Below are 16,526 nucleotides of genomic sequence, written 5' to 3'. Positions count from 1 at the left end.
AAAACATCTTATTCTAACAGATTACCGATATAAGGCAAGAGATGCCTTTATTTTCTTTCTACCCTTTATTGGTCATCCCTACATTTTTTTTCATTTTTTAATTTAAATTCAATTTGCCAACATATAGCATGTATAGTATGCTCATCCCATCAAGTGCCCTCCTCATTGCCCATCTATCACTATACCACCAATGCCAACCAACATCATCCCTACATTTTAAAATATGTGCACTTAAAAAGAATAAAATAAGGGTGCCTGGGCGACTCAGTGGTTAAGCATCTGCCTTCCACTCAGGCTCTGATCCCAGGGTTCCAGGATCAAGTCCTACATCAGGCTCCCTGGAAGGAGCCTGCCTCTGCCTCTCTTTCTGTGACTGTCATGAATAAACAAATCTTTAAAAAAATAATAATAATAAAATAAAATAAAATATGTGCACATAATATGATATCTAAGTAAATCAAGATCTCTATAATCCTCCTAAGCAGAAACAGATCTTAGAATATTTTAACGTAGGAGTGCCTAGGCAGCTCAGTCGGTTGTGTGGCCAACTATTGATCTCAGCTCAGGTCTTGATTTCAAGGTCATGAGTTCAAGGCCTGCACTAGGCTGCATGCTGGTCATGGAAACTACTTAAAATTTTTTTTAAAACATTTGGGATCCCTGGGTGGCGCAGCGGTTTGGCGCCTGCCTTTGGCCCAGGGCGCGATCCTGGAGACCCGGGATCGAATCCCACGTCGGGCTCCTGGTGCATGGAGCCTGCTTCTCCCTCTGCCTCTCTCTCTCTCTCTGTGACTATCATAAATAAATTTAAAAAAAAAAAAACGATTTAAAAAAAAACATTTTTACTTAGAACCATATTCTCTGGGACGCCTAGGTGGCTCAGTGGTTGAGCGACTGCCTTTGGCTGGGGGCGTGATCCTGGGGTCCAGGATCAGGTCCCGCATCCGGCTCCTTGTGGGGAGCCTGCTTCTCCTTCTGCCTGAGTCTCTGCCTCTCTTTCTCTCTCATGAATGGAAAAAAATCTTGGAAAAAAAAGGAGGGACGCCTGGGTGGCTCAGTGTTTAGCACTGCCTTCAGCCCAGGACATGATCCTTGAGTCCCACATCGGGCTCCCTGAATGGAGCCTGCTTCTCCCTCTGCCTGTGTCTCTGCCTCTCTCTCTGTCTCTCATGAATAAATAAAATCTTAAAAAAAAAAAAAAACATAGTCTTCCATCTTTGTTGTTGTCTCTATGTATTTTTAGTTCTATCTTCTAACTAAAGCCCCCCAAAGTGTAAGTTTTTAAAGTCAGATTTATTGAGCTATAATTTACATACAATAAAATTCACTGTCTTCAGTATTAACAAATATATACAGTTTTGTAACCTCTGCCACAGTTAAAATCAGAACAGTTCCCTCATCCCCCAAATCTCCTATTATCCCTTTGATGTTGGCTCCTCACCACACCCTAAACCCTGGGCAACTTGTTTGTTTCCTGTCTATATTGGTTTGACTTTTCAACAATGTCACATAAATGGAATCCTATAGTGTGTACCCTTTGAGTAAGACTTCTTTAACATGGCATAATGCAATCTGCCATTCAAACATGCTGTTGGGTATATCACTAGTTGGTTCCTTTTAATTGCTGAGTATTGAACCACTGCAGAGATGAACCATAGTTTATCTATTTACCCAGCTGAGGGCCGTTTGAATTGTTTCTACATTTTGACAATTATAAATAAGGCTGTTAGGGAGGCCTGGGTGGCTCAGTGTTTGAGTGTCTGCCTTTGGCTCAGGGCGTGATCCTGGGGTCCCAGATCAAGTCCCACATCAGGCTCTCCACAGTCTGCTTCTCCCTTTGCCTATGTCTCTGCCCCTCTCTGTCTCTCATGAATAAATAAATTAAATATTTAAATAAATAAATAAATAAATAAGGCTATTATAAGCATACATGTTTATATGAGCGTAAGTTGTTTTATCTCCGGCAGAAATACTTAAGAGTGAGATTGCTGAGTCACATGGTAAATATATATTCAACTTTATGTAAGAAACCGCCAGTTTTCCAGAGTGTCCCATGTTGCATTTCCACCGGCAAGGTATAAGTGTTCCAGTTGCTCCACATCTTCACTAGGACGTTGTATTTTTTGTTTAATTTGAGCCATTTGAGTGGGTATCTCATTAAGGTTTTAATTCATTTCCCTAATAACTACAATGTTGGGCATCTTTTCATGTACTTATTTTCTTCACTGAAGTGTCTGTTCAAATCTTTTGCCTACTTCTATTGAGCTATTAACTATATCATTATAAAGTTTTGAGAGTTCTTTGTATATTATGGATACAAGTCCTTCATTAGATATGTGTTATGAAAATATTTCCTCCTAATTTGTAGCTCATTCTTTTATTCTTTTAACAATATCTTTTGAAGAGCAAAGATTCTTAGTTTTAAAAACTAATTTATCTTTTTTTACTTTATGGATTATATTTTTATATAATATCTAAGAAGTTTTTGCCTGATCTAGATAATAAAATATTCCTCTATGTTTCCTCCTGGAATTTTTAGAGTTTTTGCCTTTAATGTAAGCCTGTAATCCATCATTTATTTATTTTAAATATTTTATTCTGTTTTTAAAGATTTTATTTTATTTTTTTAAAGATTTTTGTTTATTCATTCATGAGACACACAGAGAGAGATTGAGGCAGAGACACAGGCAGAGGGAGAAGCAGGCTCCATGCAGGGAGCCCGACATGGGACTCAATCCCAGGTCTCCAGGATCATGCCCCAGGTTGAAGGCGGCGCTAAACCGCTGAGCCACCTGGGCTGCCCAGATTTTATTTATTCACGAGAGACATAGAGAGAGAGAAAGAGAGAGAGAGAGAGAGAGAGGAGGAAGAGACACAAGCAGAGAGAGAAGCAGGCTCCCTGCAGGGAGCCTGATGCAGAACTCAATCCCAGGACCCCAGGATCATGACCTGAGCCAAAGGCAGAGAGGCTCAAACACTGAGCCACCCAGGCATCCTGGAATCCATTTTTTAAAGACATTTTATTTATTTGAGAGAGAGAGAGAGAGAAGGAGCATGCCTGCAATTTGGGGGAGTGTCAGAGGGAGAGGGAAAGAAATCCTCAAGCAGACTCCTCGCTGAGTACAGAGCCTGGGGCACAGTTAAATCCCAGGACCCTAAGATCATGACCTGAGCTGAAATCAAGAGTTAGATACTTAACTGACAGCCACCCAGCCACCCGTCTATAATCCATTTTGAGTTAACTTTTACTTGTGATAAAAGGTTAGGATTGAGGTTCATCTTTTGCATACTGATATACAATTGCCCTGGCAATATTTATTAAAAAGACCATCTTTTCTCCTCTGAACAGCCTTTGCACTTTTGTAAAAAATAAATTGAATCACAATGAGATACCTCTTCACACCCACTACAGTGACTAAAATTAAAAAGACAGATAATAACAAGTGCCGGTAAGAATGTGGAGAAATTGGAACCCTCATACATTGATGGTGAAAATGTAAAGTGCAGTAGCTATGTTGGAAAACAATTTGTAAGTTTCTCAAAATGTTAAACATAGTGTTGCTATATGACCCAGCAATTCCTCTCCTAGCATAGGAGAACAGTAATTAGACCAGAACCTTAGATTTAGGGCACAGAAAGACTATAACAAGCCTAAGTATTGCTCCTGAGGAATTCTCAAAGACTAGCAGATGCCATGGAAAGGGATTCCCACATTGGTTCTAAACTGCCCATCTGGAGCTTTACATACCCTAAGCACACAATTCAACTTAATTTGGGGGCAACTGAATTCTCTCCATATGTTCCAAGCTCAGGTTCTTCCCAAGAGGAACAAAAACAAATGTACACAAAAAAACTTGTGCATGAATGTTCAGAGCACCATTATTCACAATAGCCAAAAAAAAAAAGGAAACAACCCAAATGTCCATCAACTAATAACTACATGCAAAAAATATACATGCATGGTTATACAATGGAATATTATTCAGCCATGAAAAGAATGAAGTGAAAAAAACGAAAAGAATGAAGTACTAATACATGACACAACACAGATGGACCTTGAAAATAGTATGCTAAGTGAAAGAAGCTAGTTACAAAAGGAATGCATATTGTAGGATATCATTTATATGAAATGTCCAGAATAGGCAAACCCATACACACAAGAAAGTAGATTGATTAGTGGCTACCTAAGTTAGAGGAGTGGGTGAGTGAGTAATAACTCACTCATTGACTGCTAAAGGGTCTGAAGTTTCTTTTTGAGATTATTAAAACATTCTACACTTAGATTTTGGTGATATTTGGTATAACCCTGTAAATATACTAAAGCCAAAGAATTATATGCTCTAAATAAGTAAATTTTATGGCATGTGAAATGTAACTAAATAAAGATGCCTAAAAAATAAGCTGATCACATGTTTGAATTGTTTCCTGAACTCATGTTCCATTGATCTGGATCTATCCTTTCATTAATACCAGTTTATCTCAACTTCTGTAGCTTTATATATATTTTTTAAATATTTTATTCATTTATTTGACAGAGAGAGTACAAGCAAGGGGAACAGCAGAGGGAAAGGGAGAAGCAGGCTCCCTGCCGAGCAGGGAGCCCAATGCAGAACTCAATCCCAGGACTCCAGGATCACGACCTGAGCTGAAGTCAGATGCTTAACTGACTGAGGCACCCAGGTACCCTGACTTCTTTCTGTAGCTTTATATAAGACTTGAGATAAAGTAGTATGAGTCTTCCAACTTTGTTCATCTTTTTCAAAATTATTTTGACTATTCCAGTTCCTTTACTTTTCAACTTAATTCTTAGAATTGGCTTGCTGATGTTTACCAAATTTCCTGCTAGAATTTTGAAATAGATTGTATTCAATCTATAAATATATTTAGGAAGAATTGACATCTTAATGATATTGAGTCTTCTAATCTGGAAACAAGGTATAACTTGCCATTTGCCTAAGTTTTCTTTTATTTATTTCATCAGTGTCTTGTAGTTGTAGTTTTTAGCATACACATTTTATACAGCATTTGTTAGATTTATATCCATTTCATGGTTCTTTTTGGTGTTATTGTAAATAGTACTGTTTTTTGCACCAGAGATGAAAACTATATTTCTACTATATGGAAATACAACTGATTTTTTTATATTGACAGGTATCTAAGGACCTTGCTAAATTGCTTACTAGTTCTATTAGCTTTTTCTCTTGATTTGCTAGGATTTCAACAACCAGTGGGTCAAAGATGAAATCAAAATGGAAATAAACACATTTTTTAAACAAATGAAAACGGAAGTACAACATACCAAAATTTATGGGATATAGCAAAAGCTATCCTAAGAGAAAGGTTATAGTGATAAATACCTATATTAAAAATAAAGACAGATCTCATAGGGCACCTGGGAGGCTCACTCGGTTAAGCATCTGCCTTCAGCTCAGGTTATGATTCCAGGGTCCTGGGATTGAGCTCTGCATTGGGCTCCCTGCTTAGCAGGGGGCCTGCTTCTCCTTCTCCCTTTGCCTGCTGCCCACCTCCTTGTGTGCTCTGTCAAATAAGTAAATAAAATCTTTTTTAAAATAAATAAAATAAAGATAGATCTCAAATAAACAATGTAACTTTACACCTTAAGGCACTAAAAAAACCTTAAGGTGTTTTTAAGCTGAGGATCCCTGGGTGGCTCAGCGGTATAGCGCCTGCCCTCGGCCCAGGGTGTGGTCCTGAAGTCCCAGGATCAAGTCCCGCATCCGGCTCCCTGCGGGGAGCCTGCTTCTCCCTCTGCCTGTGTCTGCCTCTCTGTGTCTCTCATGAGTAAATAAATTCTTTAAAAAAAAGAAAAAACAAACAAACAAAGCCTAAAGTTAGCAGAAAAAGGAGATAACAAAAATCAGAGCAGAAATAAATGAAGCAGAGAACGGAAAAGCACCAGAAGAAATCAACAAAGCTAAAAGTCAGTTTTTTTTTTAAAGATAAACATTTTAAAAACTTTTAGCTAGACTTACCAATAAAAAAAGAGAGGACTCCAATAAATAAAATTAGAAATGAAAGAGGAGACATTACAACTAATACCACAGAAATACAAAGGTTCATAAGAGACTACTATGAAAACTACATGTCAACGAATTGGACAATCTAAAAAAATGAATAAATTCATAGAAACATACAATCTGCCAAGACTGACTCATGAAGAAATAGAAAATCTGAAAAGACCAATAGTGAGTAAGGATACCGAATCAGTAATCAAGACCGTCCTAACATCAACAACAAAAAGCCCAGGACCAGATGGCTGCTTGGTTAAATTCTACATTTAAAGAAGAATTAGTGTCAAACCTTCCTAAACTCATCTGAGAAGCTGAAGAGGAGGGAATACTACCAACCTTATTTTATTACAATCACTACCCTGATATCAAAGCCAGATAAGGATAATACCAGAAAAGAAAACCACAGGCTAATATCACTGGTGGACACAGATGCAAAAATCATCAACAAAATATCAGCAAACCGAATTCCATGACACATTGAAAGGATCATGCATCATCATCAAGTGGGATTTATCCTTGGAATGAAAGGATGATTCAACACATGCAAATCAATAAATATAACACACTACATTAATAGAATGAAAGATAAAAATTATATGATCATCTCAATAGATGCAGAAAAAGCATTTGACAAAGTTCAACATCTTTTCATGATATCTCTCAACAAATTAGGTATGGAAGGAACATAACTTAATAAAGGCCATATATGACAAAGCCACAGCTCACATCATTCTCGGTGTTATAAAGGCTGAAAGCTTTCCCTCTAAAGTCAGGAACAAGTATACCCACTCTCACTGCTCCTATTCACCATAGTAATGGATCCTAGTCAGCGCAATTAGGCAAGAAAAGTAAATAAAAGGCATCCAAATTAGAAAGAAAGTAGTGAAATTATCTGCTGATGGTATGATCTTCTATATAGACAAATTCTAAAGACTTCCAAAACTGGGACACCTGGCTGGCTCAGTCTGTAGAGCATGCAACTCTTGATCTCAGGGCCATGAATTTGAGTCCCACATTGGGGGTAGAGTTTCCTTTAAAAAAAAAAAAAAAAAAAAAGAGTCCAAAACCTGTGAGAACTAATAAATAAATTCAGTAAGGTTTCAGAATACAAAATCAACATATAAAATTCAGTTTCATTTATATACACTGACAATGAACTATCTGAAAAAGAAACAAACAATACCACGTAGCATCAAAAACAATAAAATACCTAAAAATAAATTTAACCAAGGAAGTGAAAGATACCAAAAACTACAAGACATTGATAGAAGAAATTGAAGAAGACACAAATAAATAGAAAGCTATTGTATGGGGATGCCTGGGCTGCTGAGCATCTGCCTTCAGCTCAGGGCATGATCCTGGAGTCCCGGGATCAAGTCCCACGTTGGGTTCCCTGCAAGGAACCTGCTTCTCCCTCTGCCTGTGTCTCTGCCTCTCTGTGTGTCTCTCATGAATAAATAAATAAAATCTTAAAAAAAAAAGAAAGCTATTGTGTGTTCATGGATTGGAAGAGTTAATATTATTGAAATGTCCTTGCTACCCGAAGTCCTCTGTAGATTCAATATAGATGTAGATGTATCTCTATCAAGATTCTGATGAGGATGTGAGAAAGCAGGAACTCTCATTCATTGCTGATGGGAATGCAAATCATACTGCCACTTTGGAAGACAGTTTGGTAGATTCACATAAACGTAAACATATTCTTACCATACGATCTAGCAATCACATACTTTGGTATTTACCCAAAGGAGTTGAAAACATACGTCCACACAAAAACCTGCACATGCAGGTTTATAGCAGTTTTATTCATAATTGTCAAAATTTGGGAGCAACCAAGAATGTCCTTCAGTAGGGGGGTGGATGTTATAAACTGGTAAATCCAGACAATGGAATACTATTCAGTACTAAAAAAGAAATGAGCTAGCAAGCCATGAAAAGACATGTCCAATCTTAAATGGACATTACTGGTAGTGAAAGAAGCCACTCTAAAAAAGGCTACATACTGTTTAATAACAATTACATGACATTTAGAAAAAGCAAACTATGGAGACAGTGGATTATACAAATACTCTACAGAGATATGTCACACTTTGTCTGGCAGGGCCTATGGATATCATCAACCCTAGACCAACCTTTTTTTTTTTTTTAAGATATTATTTATTTATTCACGAGAGACACAGAGAGAGAGAGAGAGGCAGACACAGGCAGACAGAGAAGCAGGCTCCATACAGGGAGCCTGACGTGGGACTCGATCCTGGATCTCCAGGATCACACCCCGGGCTGAAGGCGGCGCTAAACCGCTGAGCCACCAGGGCTGCCCTAGACCAATTTTTAAAATCATTTCCTGGGATCCCTGGGTGGCGCAGCGGTTTGGCGCCTGCCTTTGGCCCAGGGTGCGATCCTGGAGACCCAGGATCGAATCCCATGTCAGGTTCCCGGTGCATGGAGCCTGCTTCTCCCTCTGCCTATGTCTCTGCCTCTCTCTCTCTCTCTCTCTCTGTGACTATAATAAATAATAAATAAAAATTTAAAAAAAATAAAATAAAATCATTTCCTGGGCAGCCTGCGTGGATCCTGCTTTTCCTTTTGCCTGTGTCTCTGCCTCTCTTTCTCTCTATGTCTGTCATGAATAAATAAATAAAATCTTAAAAAAAAAACTAAAATAATTTCCTTGGGGCTCCTGCAGGCGCAGGCAGTTAAGTATCTGTCTTTGGCACAGGTCATGATCTCCACTTCCTGGGATTGAGCCCTGCATTGAGTTTCCTGCTTAGCAGGGAACCTGCTTCTTTCTCTCTCTCTCTCCCTCTGCCCCTCCCCACTGTTTGTTCTCTCTCTCTCTCTCAAATAAATAAAGTCTTTAAAAATATATTAAAAAATAAAATCATTTCTTTGCTTGGGATGCTAATCCCAAGGAGATGGAATGGATTCTGACCCTCTTTGCATCTTTGCATGTACCGCAGAGTTTAAGGATTCTTAGGTTAACTTTGTGACTCAACAATGACATCAAGGACCCAAGAAATTCCATCCTTCTCCTCTTCAATCCAACTGTAATATTCTTCATCATAGTCATAACCTGGCTGAAGAAGACATGGTGCTGCCTGGAGAAGAAGAAGCCATTTCTTTCCATGCATCCCTTGCTGTCATAGTGGGGAACCTTTCCCAGAATCCCTTGCAGACTTTCCCTCAAGTCCCATTGGCCAGAACCTGCCTATAAACTATCCATGAGAGAAGCAGGAAAAGTGAATCTGGACATTTTCCAGTCTCTATACTGGGCAGTGAACTTTTGCAATGGTGAAGGAAGAACAGGTAGGAGGAGGAAATGACTTTTTAGTAGGCAACATTTCCAAACATTTCTGTGAGTGTGAACTTGGAGAAAAGATATTTTGTCATTAATTCAGTCTACCATATTGGCTGAACTAAGTATTACTGAATATGGTATTATTTTTACGATAAAATAGTACTAATTTATTTTTTAAAAATCTGTCCCAAGAATCCAAGCTATTTTATTTTTTTTTAATGTGTAGTTTTTTTTTTTTTAATTTATTTATTTATCCATGTGCAACACAGAGACAGAGACACAGGCAGAGGGAGAAGCAGGCTCCATGCAGGGAGCCTGATGTGGGACTCGATCCCGTGTCTCCAGGATCACGCCCCAGGCTGCAGGCGGCGCCAAACCGCTGCGCCACCGGGGCCGCCCAAATCCAAACTATTTTAACTAACATCCTAGCCATCACCTCTAGCAAGAACCAAATCTATCTAAGCCCAACTTATTTGAATGTTATTTTGTGCAATAAGGAAAAAACAAAATATTGGGGCTTTATAATACATTATTACCTTTAATCCTTTCAATGACCCAATGAGATGGGTGCCAATATCCCCATTTTACAGATACACAGATACTTCTGTTATTGCTGATCTGACACTCAGTCCTGGAACTGTTTTCATCCTATAATCCTACACATCCACTCTCATGACTCAGGGCAAGCTCGTCCACATCTCTAAAGAAAAGACAAGCACATCCTAATGGTTTTCAGTAGCTTGTGCCACTGCTTACACTCAAGACAGACACTGTTTCCAACTGTGGGGAGGATCTGAATGGTGGAATCGCTTACATAATAGAAGAGACAAATCAGTTTGTCAGAGCCTTCCCCTCAGATAGTATGAATCCAGTGGATTCTTGTACAACAAAGCATTTAATGATATTTAATTAAATTTTTAAAAACTAATTTCAGGGGCACCTGAGTGGCTCAGTTGGTTGAGTATTTGACTCTTGATCTCAACTCAGGTCGTGATCTCCAAGTGAACTGGAGCCTCATGTTGTGGGATTGAACCCTGCATCCTGCACGGAGTCTACTTGTCCCTCTCCCTCTTCCCCTCCTCCTGCTCACTTGCTCTCTCCCTCTCAAATAAGTAAATAAATAAAATCCTTAAAAAAACTAATTCCAAATTTCTCTAAATAATTTTGATTGTAAAATTTAATTCACTTAGTGTAATTATATTTTGCCTTTTCATTTTAACAATTTTGCATATTTAGAAGAAAAATAACTTGATAAAATATGAATTAAAAATTTTTAATTATAATATTTTACATTTGCTTAAATTACATTTTGGATGAAAATATATTCAAATTCACATATTTTGAATAAATCTTTAACCCTATGATAGGATTACTGTCAATAGGACACATTATGTGAAAAACCTGACTTAAAAGTAATTAGTGATATTTCTGAAAGGACCGCAAGAAAAAGAAATTACTAGAATAAATACAAAATTATAGGGCAGCTCGGGTGGCTCAGCAGTTTAGTGCCGCCTTCAGCCCAGGGCGTGGTCCTGGGAACCTGGGATCAAGTCCCACACCAGGCTCCCTGCATGGAGACTGCTTCTCCCTCTGCCTGTGTCTCTGCCTCTCTCTGTCTCTGTGTCTTTCATGAATAAATAAATAAAATCTAAAAAAAATAAAACACACACACACAGTTATTTATAAATGATGTATCATTTTATTATTCTTCAAAACATCAAAAGTCTATAAACAACACACACAACTCACAATGATTAAGCTCAGTCATCTTGAGTATTTTGTTGACTTTCAGTCTTACAAACTGGCTTTACACATATTTTTCAATTTTGACATTATGAAGGGATAGTGTCAAGGTAGGAGGATAGAACATGTTTTATTAAAGTTTCTTTACCTGATTTAACTGTTAAATATTTAAACACATGGTATAGGGGCCTCTTGTTCCAGGTTCTGCACATGTTCTGGGTAAAGCTTTTAGCTCGTTTCTCAGCTTTTGTCCTCACTCCAAATCCATTCTCCACATGGAAGCCATGGAAGCCAGACAGTAATTGTTCCAAACAGGTATAGTTCAGGTCACTCCCCTACTGGAAACTCTCTAGCAGCTCCTTGTTGTCCTTTAAAGAAAGTCTGAATTCCCAACAGAAGCCTGCAAGCCCACCCCTTCACGACCTGACTCTTGCTCACCTTTCCTGCCATTAATCTGCCCTTCTCACTCTCAGTTTTGCGTCTCCAAATTCTGAAAGCATCCCTTCTTCTTCTCAAATACACCAAGTTCATCCCTGCCTCGGTATCTTTTCTCTTGCAGAATGCTCTTCGCAGATCTTCATACAGCTAATTCTTTCTCATTATTTAGGTCTCAGTTCAAAAGTTGTCTCCTTCAGGGGCACCCAGCTGGTTTAGTTGGTGGAGCATGTGACTCTTGATCTCAGAATTTGAGTTCAAGCCCCATGTTGGCCATGGAACCTACTTTATAAATAAATATATACATACATACATACATACATACATACATACATACATAAAGTTGCCTCCTTCAAAAGTCTTTGCTTTTTTTCTTCCCACATCTACTGAGCAATTACTGCATGCCTGGCACTTTACTAAGTGCTCTATATCTGTTAACCCATTTAATTCTCCCAACAACCCTATAAGGCAGCTGCTTTATGACCTCAGAGAGTTTAAGTGATTTGCTCAAGTCACACAGCTGAGAAGTGGTAGTGCTGGGATTTGAAACCAGGCTCCAGAGCCCCATTCTTAATCTTGGGCTGTTACTGTTCTGGTCACCCAAAATAAGATAACGCCCTCCCTGTCCTAGTCATTGTCACATGACCCTGTCTTATTTCTTCATTTTGTCACTCTCTAAAACTAATTTGTTTGTCATGTGTTTCTTTGTGAAGATTGGGACTTTTATCATCCTTGCTTAGCACAATAACAGCAGAGCTGAGACTGGACCTGGCACACAGTAATAACTTGTATATATTTATTAAATAGGTTAATAAACAATTGAATGGGGATCCCTGGGTGGCGCAGTGGTTTGGCGCCTGCCTTTGGCCCAGGGCGCGATCCTGGAGACCCGGGATCGAGTCCCACGTCGGGCTCCCGGTGCATGGGGCCTGCCTCTCCCTCTGCTTGTGTCTCTGCCTCTCCCTCTCTCTGTGTGACTATCATAAATAAAATTTAAAAAATTTTTTTTAAAAATAAATAAACAATTGAATGTAGCTTCTAAAAACAATACAAAACAAAAACTAGTCATTTTTTAAAATCTTGATTAGTTCAACATGTATTCTGAAGTTTTATTTATTTTTTTCAAAGATTTATTTATTCTAGAGAGAAAGAAAGCTTGTGTGCAAGTGGGGGGAGGAGCAGAGGAAGAGAATCTCCAAGCAGATTCCCTGCTGAGTGGGGATTCCCCATGCAGGGCTCAGTCCCATGACCAATGAGATCATGACCTGAGCTGAAACCAAGAGTCTGATGCTCAACTAACTAAGCCACCTAGGTGCCCCATTGTATGCTAAAGTTTTAATGGATAAAATTATATCATGCCTAAGATTTCCTTTAAAATGCTCCAGGGGGATCCCTGGGTGGGGCAGCAGTTTGGCGCCTGCCTTTGGCCCAGGGTGCGATCCTGGAGACCCGGGATCGAATCCCACATCGGGCTCCCAGTGCATGGGGCCTGCTTCTCCCTCTGCCTGTGTCTCTGCCTCTCTCTCTCTCTCTGTGACTATCATAAATAAATAAATAAAAATTAAAAAATAAAAATAAAAAAAATAAAATGCTCCAGGAAAACAGAAGTGTAGTAATGGAGGAAATAAGATTGGTAAAATATTGACCATTGTTGAGACAGGGTGAAAGAGCCACTGGGACCATGATACTACTCTCTCTACTTTCATATGTTTCAAAAGCTCTTTAATAAAAACTCTTTTGTAAAAGCGAGTTCATTATCCTTAGGACAACATAAACCCCAACTTTCAGGTCACAAGAACTTGGTTGGTGTCTTCTGGTAAGAAAAAGGAAAAAAACTAGATGTACTCAGTTTCTCCTGTCATGACGCCAAATGTTAGGGGATTCCAAGGGAGGCAATAACTAAACTCTTAAAGAAAGAAGAAAGTTTGTTACAGGCAAGATGACAGTGGATTGGGGTTCTGACTGATGAGTAGGAGTTCATCGAGCAATCAAGCATTCTAGTAGAGAGCACAGTCCATCCAAAAGCACATTAATATGTGCTTAACATATTAATTGAAGTAGGAGACTTTCAGGGGCACCTGGGTGGTTCAGTTGGTAGAGCCTCTGATTCTTGGTTTGGGCTCAGGTCATGCATGATCTCATGGGTGGTGGGATCAAGCCCTGCATGGAGATCCCCACTCAGCAGAGAGTCTGAGCTAATAGCTCATTCTTAGACTGTAATAGCTAATAGACTGTATTAGCTAATACAGCTAATATTATGCTATGTCTTAACTGGATTAAAATTAAAACTTAAAAATGATTAAAAAAATAAAAAGGAATTGATTTGATCAATTTGGAGATTCTCTCCTTCTGCCCCTCCCCCGAATTGCATACAAGCTTTCTCTCTCTCATTAGAATAAATAAATAAATCTTTAAAAAAATAAATAGGGATCCCTGGGTGGCGCAGCGGTTTAGCGCCTGCCTTTGGCCCAGGGCGTGATCCTGGAGACCCAGGATCAAATCCCACATCGGGCTCCCAGTGCATGGAGCCTGCTTCTCCCTCTGCCTATGTCTCTGCCTCTCTCTCTCACTGTGTGCCTATCATAAATAAATAATATAAAAAAAAAAATTTAAAAAAATAAATAAATAAATAAATAAATAAATAAATAAATAAATAAAGGGCAGCCCGAGTGGCTCAGCAGTTTAGCACCGCCTTCAGCCCAGGGCCTGATCCTGGAGACCCAGGATCGAGTCCCACGTCAGGCTCCCCGCATGGAGCCTGCTTCTCCCTCTGCCTGTGTCTCTGCCTCTCTCTCTCATAAACAAATAAATTAAAAAAAATTTTTTAAATAAATAAATAAATAAATAAAACTTCAGCAGGAAGTCTGCTTGGAGGAGGTTCTCTCCCTCTGCCTCGTCCCCCACTCACTCTCGTGTGCTCTCTCTCTCTAGAACAAATAAATGAATCTGCTAAAAAAAAAAAAAAAAGTAATATACTTTCTGCTGAACTGGGTTAAATATTAGGGAAAATTTATTATATCTCATTACAAGATGATGAGAGGTCCATGGTTCCCGGGTTTAAGTCAGTGACTGTGTAATAACATCAAGGACCCAGATTCTTTTCATGTCTTTAATCTGCTCTCTGAGGCAGCATTGACCTCAGGCCAGCTGCTCACATGGCTATAGACTAGTTGCTGCAGTTCCAGGCATGACAACTTGCATGTGAAGAAGAAATGGCATCTCTTTCTACCAACAAGGAAACTTCTATAGAAGCTCGCAGCAGACTTCCTGTAACTTTCCATTCTCCAGGAATGTGTCACCTGCCCAAATCTGAATCATAAGTGAGAGAACAGGGCCATCATGACTAGCTTAGAATGATCTTAATCCAGCTTTGGTGCTGGACATAGACACTGCCTCCCTTATAGCACACAGCTTGTCAAAAGGCAGGGGCTACATTGGGAAGAGGCTTGATGGCAGGCAAAGAAGTCATGTCTTTATCTAAAAACAGTGGGGAACGATTACATTTTTATTTTTTTAAGATTTTATTTATTTATTTGAGAAAGACACTGTGCAGAGAGAGAGAGAGAGAGAAGACAAGAGAGCAAGCACGAGCTGGGGGCGGGGGGCAGTGAAGGGCAGAGGGAGAGGGAGAAGCAGACTCCCCACTGAGCAGGGAGCCAAACATGGGACTTGATCCCAAGACCTCAGAATCATGACATGAGCTAAAGGCAGATTCTTAACCAATTGAGCACCCAGGTGCCCCTCCAGTAAGTTTTAAAATAGGAATTGATTTTATTATCTACAATAGCCAAGATATGGAAGCAGTCCAAGTGTCCACCAATTGATGAATGGATACAGAAGATATGGTATGTGTGTGTGTGTGTGTGTGTGTGTGTATATAATGGAATATTACTCATCCATAAAAAAGAATGAAGTCTTGCCATTTGCAATGACGTGGATGGAGCTAGAGAGTATAATGCTAAGTGAAATAAATCAGAGAAAGACAAATATCATATGATTTCACTCATATGTGGAATTTAAGAAATAAAACAAGGGAAGGGAAAAATTGAGAGAAAGACAAATCAAGAAATAGACTCATCATTATAGGGAACAAACTGATGGTTGCCAGGAGTGAGGTGGGGGGGGATGGGTTAAACAGATGATGGGGACTAAGGGGTGCACTTATCGCGATGAGCACCAGGTATTGTATGGCAGTGTTGAATCACTATACCGTACACCTGAAGCTAATATTACGCTGTATTTTAACTGGACTAAAATTAAAACTTTCAAGAGGTCCTGTCAAGGCCTTTCTAAGTAATTATTTTACTCAACCTCTTGGCTAGGGAATGATAATAGTTTCCTGTCACTAGTCTCAGGCACTACTTAGTCCCTCATATTTTCCTCACACCATTCCCACATCTTTGTAACTAATCCTTTTACTAGACTTTTATCATAAATTTACCCAAATTTGAAGTTCTATCCACTTTCTGTTGGGATACAAAAGTGACAAAAGACCATGCTTTCAAGAATCTCTTGGACAATCTGTAGAGAAGGTGAGGGGACTTCTTAGTCATTTGCTTCCTTCATCACGCAGCAGACAGACCAGACAAGCTGTCACCCAAAGGACACAGTACTACTGGCTGGCTGCAGCATTCTCTTCCCACAAAGTAGTTTCTCTAACTCTCCACAAGGAATAGAAACAAAAGCATGAAATACCCTTCAGTATTTACCTGTTCCTCTATATCACTAAAATTTTCGTTTGATTGCTTCTTAATAATGTTTCTGTTAGAGGATAGAGGAAGCTTGCCCCAAAGGAGAAAGGAAAGTGCTAACTGGATGTCACTCATGTTGGGATATAAGAGAAAGCAGCCACTTCAAAGGGAAGAAGCAGGGAGTTGGTGCAGTTTAGAGTATAGTGAGGAAGAATTTTTCTGTCTCAACATCCTATAAAGTGTTGAAACTGTGCCCCCCAAAAATATGTTGGAGTCCTAACCCCCAGCACCTCAGAAGGTGACTTTATTTAGAAATAAGGTTGTTAC

At 39.2% G+C, this 16,526-nt stretch overlaps 2 long non-coding RNA genes across 4 annotated transcripts in view; one reads left to right on the top strand and one right to left on the bottom strand.

The window, feature by feature from the left end:
• Positions 1–16,526, bottom strand: part of LOC112662194 (uncharacterized) — a 51,941-nt gene that overhangs the window by 17,574 nt on the left and 17,841 nt on the right. The window contains exon 5 of one of the 3 annotated variants that reach the window (XR_003138249.3): positions 14,305–14,817. The exons of the other annotated variants lie outside the window; for them this stretch is intronic. This is a non-coding gene — a long non-coding RNA (uncharacterized LOC112662194). Of the gene's footprint in view, positions 1–14,304; positions 14,818–16,526 lie in introns of those variants that run through there. 3 annotated transcript variants of the gene reach the window in all.
• On the top strand, positions 8,899–10,472 carry LOC112662201 (uncharacterized). Its single transcript, XR_003138250.3, has 2 exons — positions 8,899–9,338; positions 10,318–10,472. It is a non-coding gene; the product is annotated as an uncharacterized LOC112662201 (long non-coding RNA).

This window comes from Canis lupus, chromosome 20, assembly GCF_003254725.2.
Source record: "Canis lupus dingo isolate Sandy chromosome 20, ASM325472v2, whole genome shotgun sequence".
In the NCBI taxonomy this organism is placed as follows: domain Eukaryota; kingdom Metazoa; phylum Chordata; class Mammalia; order Carnivora; family Canidae; genus Canis; species Canis lupus.
Note: the sequence above shows the minus strand (reverse complement) of the source record. Positions and strands in the feature narration are given on the sequence as shown.